Source organism: Cervus elaphus, chromosome 4 (genome assembly GCF_910594005.1).
Source record: "Cervus elaphus chromosome 4, mCerEla1.1, whole genome shotgun sequence".
Classification (NCBI taxonomy): domain Eukaryota; kingdom Metazoa; phylum Chordata; class Mammalia; order Artiodactyla; family Cervidae; genus Cervus; species Cervus elaphus.
In genome coordinates this window covers 50,822,362-50,842,980 of record NC_057818.1, presented here as the reverse complement: position 1 = coordinate 50,842,980, position 20,619 = coordinate 50,822,362, and positions in this window count along the sequence as shown.

Genomic DNA, 20,619 nt, shown 5'->3' with positions numbered 1-20,619 from the left:
CCAGAGCTCCAAACACACCCGGGGTATTCAAAAACCGATATTGAGCAGGGGGCTTGGCCCCACCCCACTCGCCACTTCCTGCCCCCTCTTCTGAAAACAACCAGCTCTCAGCTCTGCCTTAGACACGCCCCCTTCAAGAGGCCACAAGCTCTTGAAAACCTGGCGCTTCCCCTTGGGTCTCTCACCCTGCGCGGTGCCTCTCCTCACTAGGTGACTTTCAACTTCTGTTTGTAATGACACTGGCCTCTCTGCAGAGCCACTGAGGCACCTCTATGAATTAAGACGCAGGCCTGACCAAAAGCAAAACGAGATATCCGTTATGTGTTGCGACATAGCGATAACGACTTGCTTCATGCAAGACCTACTCCTGCGACTTCTAAGCCACATTGTGTGGGCTTATCTCGAGGGCAAGAAGATGCTCTTCCTGCCAAATGAATTACCGTACCAAAACGTGATAAAGGAATTTATTAAACTGATTTGTCTGCATGCAATGCAACCTATCTGGAGCTTTCGAACAGGAAAGATTGCTGGTGCTACGAGAACCTGGATTCTCCTTTCCATTGCACCCAAGATGTCGTATTGCTTTCAGAAATAACCTGATGAAGCAATAGATAGAAATCCGGTTTAAACGACGTTTGAAGCGACTTGGAAACGTTTGGTTGAATGATTCTTGACGTCCTTGTCGCATCTCCAGGAAACCGATCAACTGAACTCTGAACGAGAATTGAAATTATTTGAAAACAGCATGAATTCTACACCTTTTTTTTTTTTTTTTTCTGTTCTATCTCCTCGCAACCCAGTTTATGTTGACAAATCTAGTTACATGTTAGGAGGGACAGTCCCTATACAAAAGTACTCAACAGCAAGTAGATATTTGTACCCTAAATTTTTCCCGTTAATTCTTCTCCTGTATTTTCTTAGAAAATACTCCATTTCTGATTTCGAATTTGTCTGGCCACTGTGAGTGTTTTGGCTCCACGTTTTGAGCACTTGCATTTTCTTGTTTTTGGAGAGCCTTGGAGCCTCTCCTCTCTCCTTTTTTGCCTCTCAAGTTGCTGTTTCTTTGCAGCGCAGCAGGTGTAGCTTGCTCATATGCTTCCTGTGCCTCTTGTTTGTCGTTCTCTTCTTCTTTGGAACGTTTCACAGAGTATATTCAACTGCTACAGTGTCCTTCTGGCGGAAGCCATTCAGGGCTACAATGTCCTTCAGACAAAGCCTGGTCAGTGGGACCTTGGCGGTCTTCTGGCAAAGACTGCTCACCTTGTTCTACCCAGGACTGGTCAGCTCTTCTCAGCTGCCTGCTGAGTCTTTCCTCTGCAGCTAAGTGGAGATGGTGCAGGTGATCAGGGTGTTAGGGGAAGCGCACTGATCCCACCCTGGCCAGGCACCTAGTAACCATTGCCATGAGTTGTTTTTCAACAGGAGGTTCTGGCAAGGAACGCGGGACTAATGGGCCTCCACCAACAGGAAGAATTTGTGAAAGGTCCAAAGGAGACACCACATGTCCGACCACCTCCCAGAATCCTTCTCTCTGGCATCCATCTGGGCTGAAGAAGGCCTGCACCACCAGAAGGACTCTGAGTCAGAATGATCAGCTAAAGACAACCCGGAAACTAATGCCATCACCATAAAACCCGAGACTGCAGGCCGTGTGACAGAGCTGTTCTCCTGGGTTCCCTTCCCCTACGGCTCTGCACCCGGGTGCCCTCTCCCAGGAAGATCTCCTGCTTTGTCGGCACGTGTCTCCTGGGACACTTCATTTCTGAGTGGTAGACAAGAGCCCAGGTTCGGGCCTTGGAAGGTGTCCTCCTTCCTGCACCTGGGGTACCGATCTGTGCACTGGGATTTGCCTGACGTGTGAGCCTTCTTTTCCCTCCAAAGCAATATCTTGTAAGTTTGCTGAATCTTTAGTTTTCTTTGAAATGGGAAGCCTCGTGCCTCACGAATGCTCCACGTGAAGGGCTGCAGATGGATACATGGCCACGTTCTCCGCTTCACATTCTTATTTCTGAATCCAACCCATGAGACTCCTTCTCCTCGCATCCCCAAACACCCTGTCCATGCCCCACTCCCCCGACCCGTGGTGACCTCCATCTACAACGCGAAGAAAGAAAAAAAACTCGAAATCTGATACCAGAGTGAAATAAAGATATAAGTACATGCGGTGCAGTGGATGGTCTGTTTCTTTGGCGGGATCTGCCTGATGTCCAGCCCAGGGTCTCTACCGTGGACCCTAGCCTGGGAGCGGGTCTCCAGCAGGAGAAAGCACAGGGGTGGGGGTGGGAGTCGACAGGAGCCCTCTGTCGGGGGTGGAGGCCAGGCGGCTGGAGTGCACATCTGGCTCAGAGAAACGCGAAGGGGAGTGGAGGTCCGCAGGCTCACATTGTGGACTTGAGACCAGACAGGTTTGGAGACAATCCTGCTCAGTAGCCGAATATTCAGAGAGGCTGCGGTGGCACTGCATGGTTTGAGAAGCCCATTTCTGAAACCAAATCACATCCTAATCAGGAAGTATACCAGTGGAGCCCAGAGGAGAAATGGGCGCCTAGAGGATAAAGTCAGGGGGATGAAAGGGGCAGAGAAACCTCCCACAGGCTTCCTGATGTGAGCATTTAGGCCCAGGGCCACAGGAGGCCCAGATCTGGCCTTTCTGTATATATTGTTCCGGCTTTCCCCAGCGGCCCAGTGCTTAGGAGTCCACCTGCCAATTTCGGGGACAAGAGTTCAGTCCCTCTTTCAGGAAGACCCCACATGAACACTTGGGGCCAATGATGCACAAGATAGGAAAGCAGATCAAAAACCCAATCACCACGTCCCAGCTGGAGAACAAAAGCGGGAGCCTGGCTGTGGTGCCTGCACACACCCCACCAAGGCTGTGGGGAGGGGGCAGACCTCGATCTCACCCCTCCAGCCCAACCCCTGACCCAGCCTGCACTCACCCCACTTCAGGGACCACATTCCCCCGCATGCCCTGACACCCTCCCCCCATCCCGCTGGGGTGCAAACCAGGGGAACCTGTCACTTGTTTGGCTCCCTTCCTCCTGCACCCAGAGCCCCAATAAAGCCTTGCCTGAACTTCCTGTCTGGCCTCTCGCCAAGCAATCGAACCGACCCTCGACCTGAAGGTTCACTGTCCCGAAAACAATCAAGATGATGTTGGTCAGACCACTGATGACCGATCTGAAGGTGACTCTCAACCAGCTGCCTGGGCTGTTTCTGCATAGAGCGGCCCCCTCACACTTCTGTCTGGAAAAGCTCTGGCCCCACTGGTTGCCACTAAGGGTTAGGGTGGGGGAGCGGTCAGTCGGCCTCTGGACAGGTGTCCACCATCCTCCCCGCGACCTGCCGGCGTCTGAAACAAAGCAAACTTTCCTTTCCACCAACCTGGCCGCTCTACTGGTTTGAGTGTGGAGCAGCCGGACCCACCACACTTCTCTGGGCGGCCGTGTGAGGCTACAGGATGACATCTGCCTTCAAGGAGATGCAGTGCAAGCACCTTTTCTGTGCTAAGGACACAGACATTTCACACCTCCTAGTCCTTTCCCGGGGTTCTGAGGCAACCCAGTGCTCATTTACACGTTTTCCTTCCAAGTTAAGAGTCAACACACAGGCCCGTCAGTGCCCTCAGAGACTCCTGCACTAAAGCAGCTTTGGGAAATGTATCTCCCGCCATCTGGAGTCTCTGCATGGCTTCTGATGGCCACAACGTGCCCAGGGATTCGGGTGCAACGACACTAGCCCTAGCAAGCTTTCTCAGCTCTATGGAGACACAAGCACCTCCGCATTTGATTCTCACACACCTAGCCAACTTCTCCCCGTCCAGGGCCCGGGAATCAGAGACCACCTCCAGAGCTCCAAACACACCCGGGGTATTCAAAAACCGATATTGAGCAGGGGGCTTGGCCCCACCCCACTCGCCACTTCCTGCCCCCTCTTCTGAAAACAACCAGCTCTCAGCTCTGCCTTAGACACGCCCCCTTCAAGAGGCCACAAGCTCTTGAAAACCTGGCGCTTCCCCTTGGGTCTCTCACCCTGCGCGGTGCCTCTCCTCACTAGGTGACTTTCAACTTCTGTTTGTAATGACACTGGCCTCTCTGCAGAGCCACTGAGGCACCTCTATGAATTAAGACGCAGGCCTGACCAAAAGCAAAACGAGATATCCGTTATGTGTTGCGACATAGCGATAACGACTTGCTTCATGCAAGACCTACTCCTGCGACTTCTAAGCCACATTGTGTGGGCTTATCTCGAGGGCAAGATGATGCCCTTCCTGCCAAATGAATTACCGTACCAAAACGTGATAAAGGAATTTATTAAACTGATTTGTCTGCATGCAATGCAACCTATCTGGAGCTTTCGAACAGGAAAGATTGCTGGTGCTACGAGAACCTGGATTCTCCTTTCCATTGCACCCAAGATGTCGTATTGCTTTCAGAAATAACCTGATGAAGCAATAGATAGAAATCTGGTTTAAACGACGTTTGAAGCGACTTGGAAACGTTTGGTTGAATGATTCTTGACGTCCTTGTCGCATCTCCAGGAAACCGATCAACTGAACTCTGAACGAGAATTGAAATTATTTGAAAACAGCATGAATTCTACACCTTTTTTTTTTTTTTCTGTTCTATCTCCTCGCAACCCAGTTTATGTTGACAAATCTAGTTACATGTTAGGAGGGACAGTCCCTATACAAAAGTACTCAACAGCAAGTAGATATTTGTACCCTAAATTTTTCCCGTTAATTCTTCTCCTGTATTTTCTTAGAAAATACTCCATTTCTGATTTCGAATTTGTCTGACCACTGTGAGTGTTTTGGCTCCACGTTTTGAGCACTTGCATTTTCTTGTTTTTGGAGAGCCTTGGAGCCTCTCCTCTCTCCTTTTTTGCCTCTCAAGTTGCTGTTTCTTTGCAGCGCAGCAGGTGTAGCTTGCTCATATGCTTCCTGTGCCTCTTGTTTGTCGTTCTCTTCTTCTTTGGAACGTTTCACAGAGTATATTCAACTGCTACAGTGTCCTTCTGGCGGAAGCCATTCAGGGCTACAATGTCCTTCAGACAAAGCCTGGTCAGTGGGACCTTGGCGGTCTTCTGGCAAAGACTGCTCACCTTGTTCTACCCAGGACTGGTCAGCTCTTCTCAGCTGCCTGCTGAGTCTTTCCTCTGCAGCTAAGTGGAGATGGTGCAGGTGATCAGGGTGTTAGGGGAAGCGCACTGATCCCACCCTGGCCAGGCACCTAGTAACCATTGCCATGAGTTGTTTTTCAACAGGAGGTTCTGGCAAGGAACGCGGGACTAATGGGCCTCCACCAACAGGAAGAATTTGTGAAAGGTCCAAAGGAGACACCACATGTCCGACCACCTCCCAGAATCCTTCTCTCTGGCATCCATCTGGGCTGAAGAAGGCCTGCACCACCAGAAGGACTCTGAGTCAGAATGATCAGCTAAAGACAACCCGGAAACTAATGCCATCACCATAAAACCCGAGACTGCAGGCCGTGTGACAGAGCTGTTCTCCTGGGTTCCCTTCCCCTACGGCTCTGCACCCGGGTGCCCTCTCCCAGGAAGATCTCCTGCTTTGTCGGCACGTGTCTCCTGGGACACTTCATTTCTGAGTGGTAGACAAGAGCCCAGGTTCGGGCCTTGGAAGGTGTCCTCCTTCCTGCACCTGGGGTACCGATCTGTGCACTGGGATTTGCCTGACGTGTGAGCCTTCTTTTCCCTCCAAAGCAATATCTTGTAAGTTTGCTGAATCTTTAGTTTTCTTTGAAATGGGAAGCCTCGTGCCTCACGAATGCTCCACGTGAAGGGCTGCAGATGGATACATGGCCACGTTCTCCGCTTCACATTCTTATTTCTGAATCCAACCCATGAGACTCCTTCTCCTCGCATCCCCAAACACCCTGTCCATGCCCCACTCCCCCGACCCGTGGTGACCTCCATCTACAACGCGAAGAAAGAAAAAAAACTCGAAATCTGATACCAGAGTGAAATAAAGATATAAGTACATGCGGTGCAGTGGATGGTCTGTTTCTTTGGCGGGATCTGCCTGATGTCCAGCCCAGGGTCTCTACCGTGGACCCTAGCCTGGGAGCGGGTCTCCAGCAGGAGAAAGCACAGGGGTGGGGGTGGGAGTCGACAGGAGCCCTCTGTCGGGGGTGGAGGCCAGGCGGCTGGAGTGCACATCTGGCTCAGAGAAACGCGAAGGGGAGTGGAGGTCCGCAGGCTCACATTGTGGACTTGAGACCAGACAGGTTTGGAGACAATCCTGCTCAGTAGCCGAATATTCAGAGAGGCTGCGGTGGCACTGCATGGTTTGAGAAGCCCATTTCTGAAACCAAATCACATCCTAATCAGGAAGTATACCAGTGGAGCCCAGAGGAGAAATGGGCGCCTAGAGGATAAAGTCAGGGGGATGAAAGGGGCAGAGAAACCTCCCACAGGCTTCCTGATGTGAGCATTTAGGCCCAGGGCCACAGGAGGCCCAGATCTGGCCTTTCTGTATATATTGTTCCGGCTTTCCCCAGCGGCCCAGTGCTTAGGAGTCCACCTGCCAATTTCGGGGACAAGAGTTCAGTCCCTCTTTCAGGAAGACCCCACATGAACACTTGGGGCCAATGATGCACAAGATAGGAAAGCAGATCAAAAACCCAATCACCACGTCCCAGCTGGAGAACAAAAGCGGGAGCCTGGCTGTGGTGCCTGCACACACCCCACCAAGGCTGTGGGGAGGGGGCAGACCTCGATCTCACCCCTCCAGCCCAACCCCTGACCCAGCCTGCACTCACCCCACTTCAGGGACCACATTCCCCCGCATGCCCTGACACCCTCCCCCCATCCCGCTGGGGTGCAAACCAGGGGAACCTGTCACTTGTTTGGCTCCCTTCCTCCTGCACCCAGAGCCCCAATAAAGCCTTGCCTGAACTTCCTGTCTGGCCTCTCGCCAAGCAATCGAACCGACCCTCGACCTGAAGGTTCACTGTCCCGAAAACAATCAAGATGATGTTGGTCAGACCACTGATGACCGATCTGAAGGTGACTCTCAACCAGCTGCCTGGGCTGTTTCTGCATAGAGCGGCCCCCTCACACTTCTGTCTGGAAAAGCTCTGGCCCCACTGGTTGCCACTAAGGGTTAGGGTGGGGGAGCGGTCAGTCGGCCTCTGGACAGGTGTCCACCATCCTCCCCGCGACCTGCCGGCGTCTGAAACAAAGCAAACTTTCCTTTCCACCAACCTGGCCGCTCTACTGGTTTGAGTGTGGAGCAGCCGGACCCACCACACTTCTCTGGGCGGCCGTGTGAGGCTACAGGATGACATCTGCCTTCAAGGAGATGCAGTGCAAGCACCTTTTCTGTGCTAAGGACACAGACATTTCACACCTCCTAGTCCTTTCCCGGGGTTCTGAGGCAACCCAGTGCTCATTTACACGTTTTCCTTCCAAGTTAAGAGTCAACACACAGGCCCGTCAGTGCCCTCAGAGACTCCTGCACTAAAGCAGCTTTGGGAAATGTATCTCCCGCCATCTGGAGTCTCTGCATGGCTTCTGATGGCCACAACGTGCCCAGGGATTCGGGTGCAACGACACTAGCCCTAGCAAGCTTTCTCAGCTCTATGGAGACACAAGCACCTCCGCATTTGATTCTCACACACCTAGCCAACTTCTCCCCGTCCAGGGCCCGGGAATCAGAGACCACCTCCAGAGCTCCAAACACACCCGGGGTATTCAAAAACCGATATTGAGCAGGGGGCTTGGCCCCACCCCACTCGCCACTTCCTGCCCCCTCTTCTGAAAACAACCAGCTCTCAGCTCTGCCTTAGACACGCCCCCTTCAAGAGGCCACAAGCTCTTGAAAACCTGGCGCTTCCCCTTGGGTCTCTCACCCTGCGCGGTGCCTCTCCTCACTAGGTGACTTTCAACTTCTGTTTGTAATGACACTGGCCTCTCTGCAGAGCCACTGAGGCACCTCTATGAATTAAGACGCAGGCCTGACCAAAAGCAAAACGAGATATCCGTTATGTGTTGCGACATAGCGATAACGACTTGCTTCATGCAAGACCTACTCCTGCGACTTCTAAGCCACATTGTGTGGGCTTATCTCGAGGGCAAGATGATGCCCTTCCTGCCAAATGAATTACCGTACCAAAACGTGATAAAGGAATTTATTAAACTGATTTGTCTGCATGCAATGCAACCTATCTGGAGCTTTCGAACAGGAAAGATTGCTGGTGCTACGAGAACCTGGATTCTCCTTTCCATTGCACCCAAGATGTCGTATTGCTTTCAGAAATAACCTGATGAAGCAATAGATAGAAATCCGGTTTAAACGACGTTTGAAGCGACTTGGAAACGTTTGGTTGAATGATTCTTGACGTCCTTGTCGCATCTCCAGGAAACCGATCAACTGAACTCTGAACGAGAATTGAAATTATTTGAAAACAGCATGAATTCTACACCTTTTTTTTTTTTTTTTCTGTTCTATCTCCTCGCAACCCAGTTTATGTTGACAAATCTAGTTACATGTTAGGAGGGACAGTCCCTATACAAAAGTACTCAACAGCAAGTAGATATTTGTACCCTAAATTTTTCCCGTTAATTCTTCTCCTGTATTTTCTTAGAAAATACTCCATTTCTGATTTCGAATTTGTCTGGCCACTGTGAGTGTTTTGGCTCCACGTTTTGAGCACTTGCATTTTCTTGTTTTTGGAGAGCCTTGGAGCCTCTCCTCTCTCCTTTTTTGCCTCTCAAGTTGCTGTTTCTTTGCAGCGCAGCAGGTGTAGCTTGCTCATATGCTTCCTGTGCCTCTTGTTTGTCGTTCTCTTCTTCTTTGGAACGTTTCACAGAGTATATTCAACTGCTACAGTGTCCTTCTGGCGGAAGCCATTCAGGGCTACAATGTCCTTCAGACAAAGCCTGGTCAGTGGGACCTTGGCGGTCTTCTGGCAAAGACTGCTCACCTTGTTCTACCCAGGACTGGTCAGCTCTTCTCAGCTGCCTGCTGAGTCTTTCCTCTGCAGCTAAGTGGAGATGGTGCAGGTGATCAGGGTGTTAGGGGAAGCGCACTGATCCCACCCTGGCCAGGCACCTAGTAACCATTGCCATGAGTTGTTTTTCAACAGGAGGTTCTGGCAAGGAACGCGGGACTAATGGGCCTCCACCAACAGGAAGAATTTGTGAAAGGTCCAAAGGAGACACCACATGTCCGACCACCTCCCAGAATCCTTCTCTCTGGCATCCATCTGGGCTGAAGAAGGCCTGCACCACCAGAAGGACTCTGAGTCAGAATGATCAGCTAAAGACAACCCGGAAACTAATGCCATCACCATAAAACCCGAGACTGCAGGCCGTGTGACAGAGCTGTTCTCCTGGGTTCCCTTCCCCTACGGCTCTGCACCCGGGTGCCCTCTCCCAAGAAGATCTCCTGCTTTGTCGGCACGTGTGTCTCCTGGGACACTTCATTTCTGAGTGGTAGACAAGAGCCCAGGTTCGGGCCTTGGAAGGTGTCCTCCTTCCTGCACCTGGGGTACCGATCTGTGCACTGGGATTTGCCTGACGTGTGAGCCTTCTTTTCCCTCCAAAGCAATATCTTGTAAGTTTGCTGAATCTTTAGTTTTCTTTGAAATGGGAAGCCTCGTGCCTCACGAATGCTCCACGTGAAGGGCTGCAGATGGATACATGGCCACGTTCTCCGCTTCACATTCTTATTTCTGAATCCAACCCATGAGACTCCTTCTCCTCGCATCCCCAAACACCCTGTCCATGCCCCACTCCCCCGACCCGTGGTGACCTCCATCTACAACGCGAAGAAAGAAAAAAAACTCGAAATCTGATACCAGAGTGAAATAAAGATATAAGTACATGCGGTGCAGTGGATGGTCTGTTTCTTTGGCGGGATCTGCCTGATGTCCAGCCCAGGGTCTCTACCGTGGACCCTAGCCTGGGAGCGGGTCTCCAGCAGGAGAAAGCACAGGGGTGGGGGTGGGAGTCGACAGGAGCCCTCTGTCGGGGGCGGAGGCCAGGCGGCTGGAGTGCACATCTGGCTCAGAGAAACGCGAAGGGGAGTGGAGGTCCGCAGGCTCACATTGTGGACTTGAGACCAGACAGGTTTGGAGACAATCCTGCTCAGTAGCCGAATATTCAGAGAGGCTGCGGTGGCACTGCATGGTTTGAGAAGCCCATTTCTGAAACCAAATCACATCCTAATCAGGAAGTATACCAGTGGAGCCCAGAGGAGAAATGGGCGCCTAGAGGATAAAGTCAGGGGGATGAAAGGGGCAGAGAAACCTCCCACAGGCTTCCTGATGTGAGCATTTAGGCCCAGGGCCACAGGAGGCCCAGATCTGGCCTTTCTGTATATATTGTTCCGGCTTTCCCCAGCGGCCCAGTGCTTAGGAGTCCACCTGCCAATTTCGGGGACAAGAGTTCAGTCCCTCTTTCAGGAAGACCCCACATGAACACTTGGGGCCAATGATGCACAAGATAGGAAAGCAGATCAAAAACCCAATCACCACGTCCCAGCTGGAGAACAAAAGCGGGAGCCTGGCTGTGGTGCCTGCACACACCCCACCAAGGCTGTGGGGAGGGGGCAGACCTCGATCTCACCCCTCCAGCCCAACCCCTGACCCAGCCTGCACTCACCCCACTTCAGGGACCACAGTCCCCCGCATGCCCTGACACCCTCCCCCCATCCCGCTGGGGTGCAAACCAGGGGAACCTGTCACTTGTTTGGCTCCCTTCCTCCTGCACCCAGAGCCCCAATAAAGCCTTGCCTGAACTTCCTGTCTGGCCTCTCATCAAGCAATCGAACCGACCCTCGACCTGAAAGTTCACTGTCCCGAAAACAATCAAGATGATGTTGGTCAGACCACTGATGACCGATCTGAAGGTGACTCTCAACCAGCTGCCTGGGCTGTTTCTGCATAGAGCGGCCCCCTCACACTTCTGTCTGGAAAAGCTCTGGCCCCACTGGTTGCCACTAAGGGTTAGGGTGGGGGAGCGGTCAGTCGGCCTCTGGACAGGTGTCCACCATCCTCCCCGCGACCTGCCGGCGTCTGAAACAAAGCAAACTTTCCTTTCCACCAACCTGGCCGCTCTACTGGTTTGAGTGTGGAGCAGCCGGACCCACCACACTTCTCTGGGCGGCCGTGTGAGGCTACAGGATGACATCTGCCTTCAAGGAGATGCAGTGCAAGCACCTTTTCTGTGCTAAGGACACAGACATTTCACACCTCCTAGTCCTTTCCCGGGGTTCTGAGGCAACCCAGTGCTCATTTACACGTTTTCCTTCCAAGTTAAGAGTCAACACACAGGCCCGTCAGTGCCCTCAGAGACTCCTGCACTAAAGCAGCTTTGGGAAATGTATCTCCCGCCATCTGGAGTCTCTGCATGGCTTCTGATGGCCACAACGTGCCCAGGGATTCGGGTGCAACGACACTAGCCCTAGCAAGCTTTCTCAGCTCTATGGAGACACAAGCACCTCCGCATTTGATTCTCACACACCTAGCCAACTTCTCCCCGTCCAGGGCCCGGGAATCAGAGACCACCTCCAGAGCTCCAAACACACCCGGGGTATTCAAAAACCGATATTGAGCAGGGGGCTTGGCCCCACCCCACTCGCCACTTCCTGCCCCCTCTTCTGAAAACAACCAGCTCTCAGCTCTGCCTTAGACACGCCCCCTTCAAGAGGCCACAAGCTCTTGAAAACCTGGCGCTTCCCCTTGGGTCTCTCACCCTGCGCGGTGCCTCTCCTCACTAGGTGACTTTCAACTTCTGTTTGTAATGACACTGGCCTCTCTGCAGAGCCACTGAGGCACCTCTATGAATTAAGACGCAGGCCTGACCAAAAGCAAAACGAGATATCCGTTATGTGTTGCGACATAGCGATAACGACTTGCTTCATGCAAGACCTACTCCTGCGACTTCTAAGCCACATTGTGTGGGCTTATCTCGAGGGCAAGATGATGCCCTTCCTGCCAAATGAATTACCGTACCAAAACGTGATAAAGGAATTTATTAAACTGATTTGTCTGCATGCAATGCAACCTATCTGGAGCTTTCGAACAGGAAAGATTGCTGGTGCTACGAGAACCTGGATTCTCCTTTCCATTGCACCCAAGATGTCGTATTGCTTTCAGAAAGAACCTGATGAAGCAATAGATAGAAATCCGGTTTAAACGACGTTTGAAGCGACTTGGAAACGTTTGGTTGAATGATTCTTGACGTCCTTGTCGCATCTCCAGGAAACCGATCAACTGAACTCTGAACGAGAATTGAAATTATTTGAAAACAGCATGAATTCTACACCTTTTTTTTTTTTTTCTGTTCTATCTCCTCGCAACCCAGTTTATGTTGACAAATCTAGTTACATGTTAGGAGGGACAGTCCCTATACAAAAGTACTCAACAGCAAGTAGATATTTGTACCCTAAATTTTTCCCGTTAATTCTTCTCCTGTATTTTCTTAGAAAATACTCCATTTCTGATTTCGAATTTGTCTGGCCACTGTGAGTGTTTTGGCTCCACGTTTTGAGCACTTGCATTTTCTTGTTTTTGGAGAGCCTTGGAGCCTCTCCTCTCTCCTTTTTTGCCTCTCAAGTTGCCGTTTCTTTGCAGCGCAGCAGGTGTAGCTTGCTCATATGCTTCCTGTGCCTCTTGTTTGTCGTTCTCTTCTTCTTTGGAACGTTTCACAGAGTATATTCAACTGCTACAGTGTCCTTCTGGCGGAAGCCATTCAGGGCTACAATGTCCTTCAGACAAAGCCTGGTCAGTGGGACCTTGGCGGTCTTCTGGCAAAGACTGCTCACCTTGTTCTACCCAGGACTGGTCAGCTCTTCTCAGCTGCCTGCTGAGTCTTTCCTCTGCAGCTAAGTGGAGATGGTGCAGGTGATCAGGGTGTTAGGGGAAGCGCACTGATCCCACCCTGGCCAGGCACCTAGTAACCATTGCCATGAGTTGTTTTTCAACAGGAGGTTCTGGCAAGGAACGCGGGACTAATGGGCCTCCACCAACAGGAAGAATTTGTGAAAGGTCCAAAGGAGACACCACATGTCCGACCACCTCCCAGAATCCTTCTCTCTGGCATCCATCTGGGCTGAAGAAGGCCTGCACCACCAGAAGGACTCTGAGTCAGAATGATCAGCTAAAGACAACCCGGAAACTAATGCCATCACCATAAAACCCGAGACTGCAGGCCGTGTGACAGAGCTGTTCTCCTGGGTTCCCTTCCCCTACGGCTCTGCACCCGGGTGCCCTCTCCCAAGAAGATCTCCTGCTTTGTCGGCACGTGTGTCTCCTGGGACACTTCATTTCTGAGTGGTAGACAAGAGCCCAGGTTCGGGCCTTGGAAGGTGTCCTCCTTCCTGCACCTGGGGTACCGATCTGTGCACTGGGATTTGCCTGACGTGTGAGCCTTCTTTTCCCTCCAAAGCAATATCTTGTAAGTTTGCTGAATCTTTAGTTTTCTTTGAAATGGGAAGCCTCGTGCCTCACGAATGCTCCACGTGAAGGGCTGCAGATGGATACATGGCCACGTTCTCCGCTTCACATTCTTATTTCTGAATCCAACCCATGAGACTCCTTCTCCTCGCATCCCCAAACACCCTGTCCATGCCCCACTCCCCCGACCCGTGGTGACCTCCATCTACAACGCGAAGAAAGAAAAAAAACTCGAAATCTGATACCAGAGTGAAATAAAGATATAAGTACATGCGGTGCAGTGGATGGTCTGTTTCTTTGGCGGGATCTGCCTGATGTCCAGCCCAGGGTCTCTACCGTGGACCCTAGCCTGGGAGCGGGTCTCCAGCAGGAGAAAGCGCAGGGGTGGGGGTGGGAGTCGACAGGAGCCCTCTGTCGGGGGCGGAGGCCAGGCGGCTGGAGTGCACATCTGGCTCAGAGAAACGCGAAGGGGAGTGGAGGTCCGCAGGCTCACATTGTGGACTTGAGACCAGACAGGTTTGGAGACAATCCTGCTCAGTAGCCGAATATTCAGAGAGGCTGCGGTGGCACTGCATGGTTTGAGAAGCCCATTTCTGAAACCAAATCACATCCTAATCAGGAAGTATACCAGTGGAGCCCAGAGGAGAAATGGGCGCCTAGAGGATAAAGTCAGGGGGATGAAAGGGGCAGAGAAACCTCCCACAGGCTTCCTGATGTGAGCATTTAGGCCCAGGGCCACAGGAGGCCCAGATCTGGCCTTTCTGTATATATTGTTCCGGCTTTCCCCAGCGGCCCAGTGCTTAGGAGTCCACCTGCCAATTTCGGGGACAAGAGTTCAGTCCCTCTTTCAGGAAGACCCCACATGAACAGTTGGGGCCAATGATGCACAAGATAGGAAAGCAGATCAAAAACCCAATCACCACGTCCCAGCTGGAGAACAAAAGCGGGAGCCTGGCTGTGGTGCCTGCACACACCCCACCAAGGCTGTGGGGAGGGGGCAGACCTCGATCTCACCCCTCCAGCCCAACCCCTGACCCAGCCTGCACTCACCCCACTTCAGGGACCACATTCCCCCGCATGCCCTGACACCCTCCCCCCATCCCGCTGGGGTGCAAACCAGGGGAACCTGTCACTTGTTTGGCTCCCTTCCTCCTGCACCCAGAGCCCCAATAAAGCCTTGCCTGAACTTCCTGTCTGGCCTCTCATCAAGCAATCGAACCGACCCTCGACCTGAAAGTTCACTGTCCCGAAAACAATCAAGATGATGTTGGTCAGACCACTGATGACCGATCTGAAGGTGACTCTCAACCAGCTGCCTGGGCTGTTTCTGCATAGAGCGGCCCCCTCACACTTCTGTCTGGAAAAGCTCTGGCCCCACTGGTTGCCACTAAGGGTTAGGGTGGGGGAGCGGTCAGTCGGCCTCTGGACAGGTGTCCACCATCCTCCCCGCGACCTGCCGGCGTCTGAAACAAAGCAAACTTTCCTTTCCACCAACCTGGCCGCTCTACTGGTTTGAGTGTGGAGCAGCCGGACCCACCACACTTCTCTGGGCGGCCGTGTGAGGCTACAGGATGACATCTGCCTTCAAGGAGATGCAGTGCAAGCACCTTTTCTGTGCTAAGGACACAGACATTTCACACCTCCTAGTCCTTTCCCGGGGTTCTGAGGCAACCCAGTGCTCATTTACACGTTTTCCTTCCAAGTTAAGAGTCAACACACAGGCCCGTCAGTGCCCTCAGAGACTCCTGCACTAAAGCAGCTTTGGGAAATGTATCTCCCGCCATCTGGAGTCTCTGCATGGCTTCTGATGGCCACAACGTGCCCAGGGATTCGGGTGCAACGACACTAGCCCTAGCAAGCTTTCTCAGCTCTATGGAGACACAAGCACCTCCGCATTTGATTCTCACACACCTAGCCAACTTCTCCCCGTCCAGGGCCCGGGAATCAGAGACCACCTCCAGAGCTCCAAACACACCCGGGGTATTCAAAAACCGATATTGAGCAGGGGGCTTGGCCCCACCCCACTCGCCACTTCCTGCCCCCTCTTCTGAAAACAACCAGCTCTCAGCTCTGCCTTAGACACGCCCCCTTCAAGAGGCCACAAGCTCTTGAAAACCTGGCGCTTCCCCTTGGGTCTCTCACCCTGCGCGGTGCCTCTCCTCACTAGGTGACTTTCAACTTCTGTTTGTAATGACACTGGCCTCTCTGCAGAGCCACTGAGGCACCTCTATGAATTAAGACGCAGGCCTGACCAAAAGCAAAACGAGATATCCGTTATGTGTTGCGACATAGCGATAACGACTTGCTTCATGCAAGACCTACTCCTGCGACTTCTAAGCCACATTGTGTGGGCTTATCTCGAGGGCAAGATGATGCCCTTCCTGCCAAATGAATTACCGTACCAAAACGTGATAAAGGAATTTATTAAACTGATTTGTCTGCATGCAATGCAACCTATCTGGAGCTTTCGAACAGGAAAGATTGCTGGTGCTACGAGAACCTGGATTCTCCTTTCCATTGCACCCAAGATGTCGTATTGCTTTCAGAAAGAACCTGATGAAGCAATAGATAGAAATCCGGTTTAAACGACGTTTGAAGCGACTTGGAAACGTTTGGTTGAATGATTCTTGACGTCCTTGTCGCATCTCCAGGAAACCGATCAACTGAACTCTGAACGAGAATTGAAATTATTTGAAAACAGCATGAATTCTACACCTTTTTTTTTTTTTTCTGTTCTATCTCCTCGCAACCCAGTTTATGTTGACAAATCTAGTTACATGTTAGGAGGGACAGTCCCTATACAAAAGTACTCAACAGCAAGTAGATATTTGTACCCTAAATTTTTCCCGTTAATTCTTCTCCTGTATTTTCTTAGAAAATACTCCATTTCTGATTTCGAATTTGTCTGGCCACTGTGAGTGTTTTGGCTCCACGTTTTGAGCACTTGCATTTTCTTGTTTTTGGAGAGCCTTGGAGCCTCTCCTCTCTCCTTTTTTGCCTCTCAAGTTGCTGTTTCTTTGCAGCGCAGCAGGTGTAGCTTGCTCATATGCTTCCTGTGCCTCTTGTTTGTCGTTCTCTTCTTCTTTGGAACGTTTCACAGAGTATATTCAACTGCTACAGTGTCCTTCTGGCGGAAGCCATTCAGGGCTACAATGTCCTTCAGACAAAGCCTGGTCAGTGGGACCTTGGCGGTCTTCTGGCAAAGACTGCTCACCTTGTTCTACCCAGGACTGGTCAGCTCTTCTCAGCTGCCTGCTGAGTCTTTCCTCTGCAGCTAAGTGGAGATGGTGCAGGTGATCAGGGTGTTAGGGGAAGCGCACTGATCCCACCCTGGCCAGGCACCTAGTAACCATTGCCATGAGTTGTTTTTCAACAGGAGGTTCTGGCAAGGAACGCGGGACTAATGGGCCTCCACCAACAGGAAGAATTTGTGAAAGGTCCAAAGGAGACACCACATGTCCGACCACCTCCCAGAATCCTTCTCTCTGGCATCCATCTGGGCTGAAGAAGGCCTGCACCACCAGAAGGACTCTGAGTCAGAATGATCAGCTAAAGACAACCCGGAAACTAATGCCATCACCATAAAACCCGAGACTGCAGGCCGTGTGACAGAGCTGTTCTCCTGGGTTCCCTTCCCCTACGGCTCTGCACCCGGGTGCCCTCTCCCAAGAAGATCTCCTGCTTTGTCGACACGTGTGTCTCCTGGGACACTTCATTTCTGAGTGGTAGACAAGAGCCCAGGTTCGGGCCTTGGAAGGTGTCCTCCTTCCTGCACCTGGGGTACCGATCTGTGCACTGGGATTTGCCTGACGTGTGAGCCTTCTTTTCCCTCCAAAGCAATATCTTGTAAGTTTGCTGAATCTTTAGTTTTCTTTGAAATGGGAAGCCTCGTGCCTCACGAATGCTCCACGTGAAGGGCTGCAGATGGTTACATGGCCACGTTCTCCGCTTCACGTTCTTATTTCTGAATCCAACCCATGAGACTCCTTCTCCTCGCATCCCCAAACACCCTGTCCATGCCCCACTCCCCCGACCCGTGGTGACCTCCATCTACAACGCGAAGAAAGAAAAATAACTCGAAATCTGATACCAGAGTGAAATAAAGATATAAGTACATGCGGTGCAGTGGATGGTCTGTTTCTTTGGCGGGATCTGCCTGATGTCCAGCCCAGGGTCTCTACCGTGGACCCTAGCCTGGGAGCGGGTCTCCAGCAGGAGAAAGCGCAGGGGTGGGGGTGGGAGTCGACAGGAGCCCTCTGCCGGGGGCGGAGGCCAGGCGGCTGGAGTGCACATCTGGCTCAGAGAAACGCGAAGGGGAGTGGAGGTCCGCAGGCTCACATTGTGGACTTGAGACCAGACAGGTTTGGAGACAATCCTGCTCAGTAGCCGAATATTCAGAGAGGCTGCGGTGGCACTGCATGGTTTGAGAAGCCCATTTCTGAAACCAAATCACATCCTAATCAGGAAGTATACCAGTGGAGCCCAGAGGAGAAATGGGCGCCTAGAGGATAAAGTCAGGGGGATGAAAGGGGCAGAGAAACCTCCCACAGGCTTCCTGATGTGAGCATTTAGGCCCAGGGCCACAGGAGGCCCAGATCTGGCCTTTCTGTATATATTGTTCCGGCTTTCCCCAGCGGCCCAGTGCTTAGGAGTCCACCTGCCAATTTCGGGGACAAGAGTTCAGTCCCTCTTTCAGGAAGACCCCACATGAACACTTGGGGCCAATGATGCACAAGATAGGAAAGCAGATCAAAAACCCAATCACCACGTCCCAGCTGGAGAACAAAAGCGGGAGCCTGGCTGTGGTGCCTGCACACACCCCACCAAGGCTGTGGGGAGGGGGCAGACCTCGATCTCACCCCTCCAGCCCAACCCCTGACCCAGCCTGCACTCACCCCACTTCAGGGACCACATTCCCCCGCATGCCCTGACACCCTCCCCCCATCCCGCTGGGGTGCAAACCAGGGGAACCTGTCACTTGTTTGGCTCCCTTCCTCCTGCACCCAGAGCCCCAATAAAGCCTTGCCTGAACTTCCTGTCTGGCCTCTCGCCAAGCAATCGAACCGACCCTCGACCTGAAGGTTCACTGTCCCGAAAACAATCAAGATGATGTTGGTCAGACCACTGATGACCGATCTGAAGGTGACTCTCAACCAGCTGCCTGGGCTGTTTCTGCATAGAGCGGCCCCCTCACACTTCTGTCTGGAAAAGCTCTGGCCCCACTGGTTGCCACTAAGGGTTAGGGTGGGGGAGCGGTCAGTCGGCCTCTGGACAGGTGTCCACCATCCTCCCCGCGACCTGCCGGCGTCTGAAACAAAGCAAACTTTCCTTTCCACCAACCTGGCCGCTCTACTGGTTTGAGTGTGGAGCAGCCGGACCCACCACACTTCTCTGGGCGGCCGTGTGAGGCTACAGGATGACATCTGCCTTCAAGGAGATGCAGTGCAAGCACCTTTTCTGTGCTAAGGACACAGACATTTCACACCTCCTAGTCCTTTCCCGGGGTTCTGAGGCAACCCAGTGCTCATTTACACGTTTTCCTTCCAAGTTAAGAGTCAACACACAGGCCCGTCAGTGCCCTCAGAGACTCCTGCACTAAAGCAGCTTTGGGAAATGTATCTCCCGCCATCTGGAGTCTCTGCATGGCTTCTGATGGCCACAACGTGCCCAGGGATTCGGGTGCAACGACACTAGCCCTAGCAAGCTTTCTCAGCTCTATGGAGACACAAGCACCTCCGCATTTGATTCTCACACACCTAGCCAACTTCTCCCCGTCCAGGGCCCGGGAATCAGAGACCACCTCCAGAGCTCCAAACACACCCGGGGTATTCAAAAACCGATATTGAGCAGGGGGCTTGGCCCCACCCCACTCGCCACTTCCTGCCCCCTCTTCTGAAAACAACCAGCTCTCAGCTCTGCCTTAGACACGCCCCCTTCAAGAGGCCACAAGCTCTTGAAAACCTGGCGCTTCCCCTTGGGTCTCTCACCCTGCGCGGTGCCTCTCCTCACTAGGTGACTTTCAACTTCTGTTTGTAATGACACTGGCCTCTCTGCAGAGCCACTGAGGCACCTCTATGAATTAAGACGCAGGCACAGCCTGACCGAAAGCAAAACGAGATATCCGTTATGTGTTGCGACATAGCGATAACGACTTGCTTCATGCAAGACCTACTCCTGCGACTTCTAAGCCACATTGTGTGGGCTTATCTCGAGGGCAAGATGATGCCCTTCCTGCCAAATGAATTACCGTACCAAAACGTGATAAAGGAATTTATTAAACTGATTTGTCTGCATGCAATGCAACCTATTTGGAGCTTTCTAACAGGAAAGCTTGCTGGTGCTACGAGAACCTGGATTCTCCTTTCCATTGCACCCAAGATGTCGTATTGCTTTCAGAAAGAACCTGATGAAGCAATAGATAGAAATCCGGTTTAAACGACGTTTGAAGCGACTTGGAAACGTTTGGTTGAATGATTCTTGACGTCCTTGTCGCATCTCCAGGAAACCGATCAACTGAACTCTGAACGAGAATTGAAATTATTTGAAAACAGCATGAATTCTACACCTTTTTTTTTTTTCTTCTGTTCTATCTCCTCGCAACCCAGTTTATGTTGACAAATCTAGTTACATGTTAGGAGGGACAGTCCCTATACAAAAGTACTCAACAGCAAGTAGATATTTGTACCCTAAATTTTTCCCGTTAATTCTTCTCCTGTATTTTCTTAGAAAATACTCCATTTCTGATTTCGAATTTGTCTGGCCACTGTGAGTGTTTTGGCTCCACGTTTTGAGCACTTGCATTTTCTTGTTTTTGGAGAGCCTTGGAGCCTCTCCTCTCTCCTTTTTTGCCTCTCAAGTTGCTGTTTCTTTGCAGCGCAGCAGGTGTAGCTTGCTCATATGCTTCCTGTGCCTCTTGTTTGTCGTTCTCTTCTTCTTTGGAACGTTTCACAGAGTATATTCAACTGCTACAGTGTCCTTCTGGCGGAAGCCATTCAGGGCTACAATGTCCTTCAGACAAAGCCTGGTCAGTGGGACCTTGGCGGTCTTCTGGCAAAGACTGCTCACCTTGTTCTACCCAGGACTGGTCAGCTCTTCTCAGCTGCCTGCTGAGTCTTTCCTCTGCAGCTAAGTGGAGATGGTGCAGGTGATCAGGGTGTTAGGGGAAGCGCACTGATCCCACCCTGGCCAGGCACCT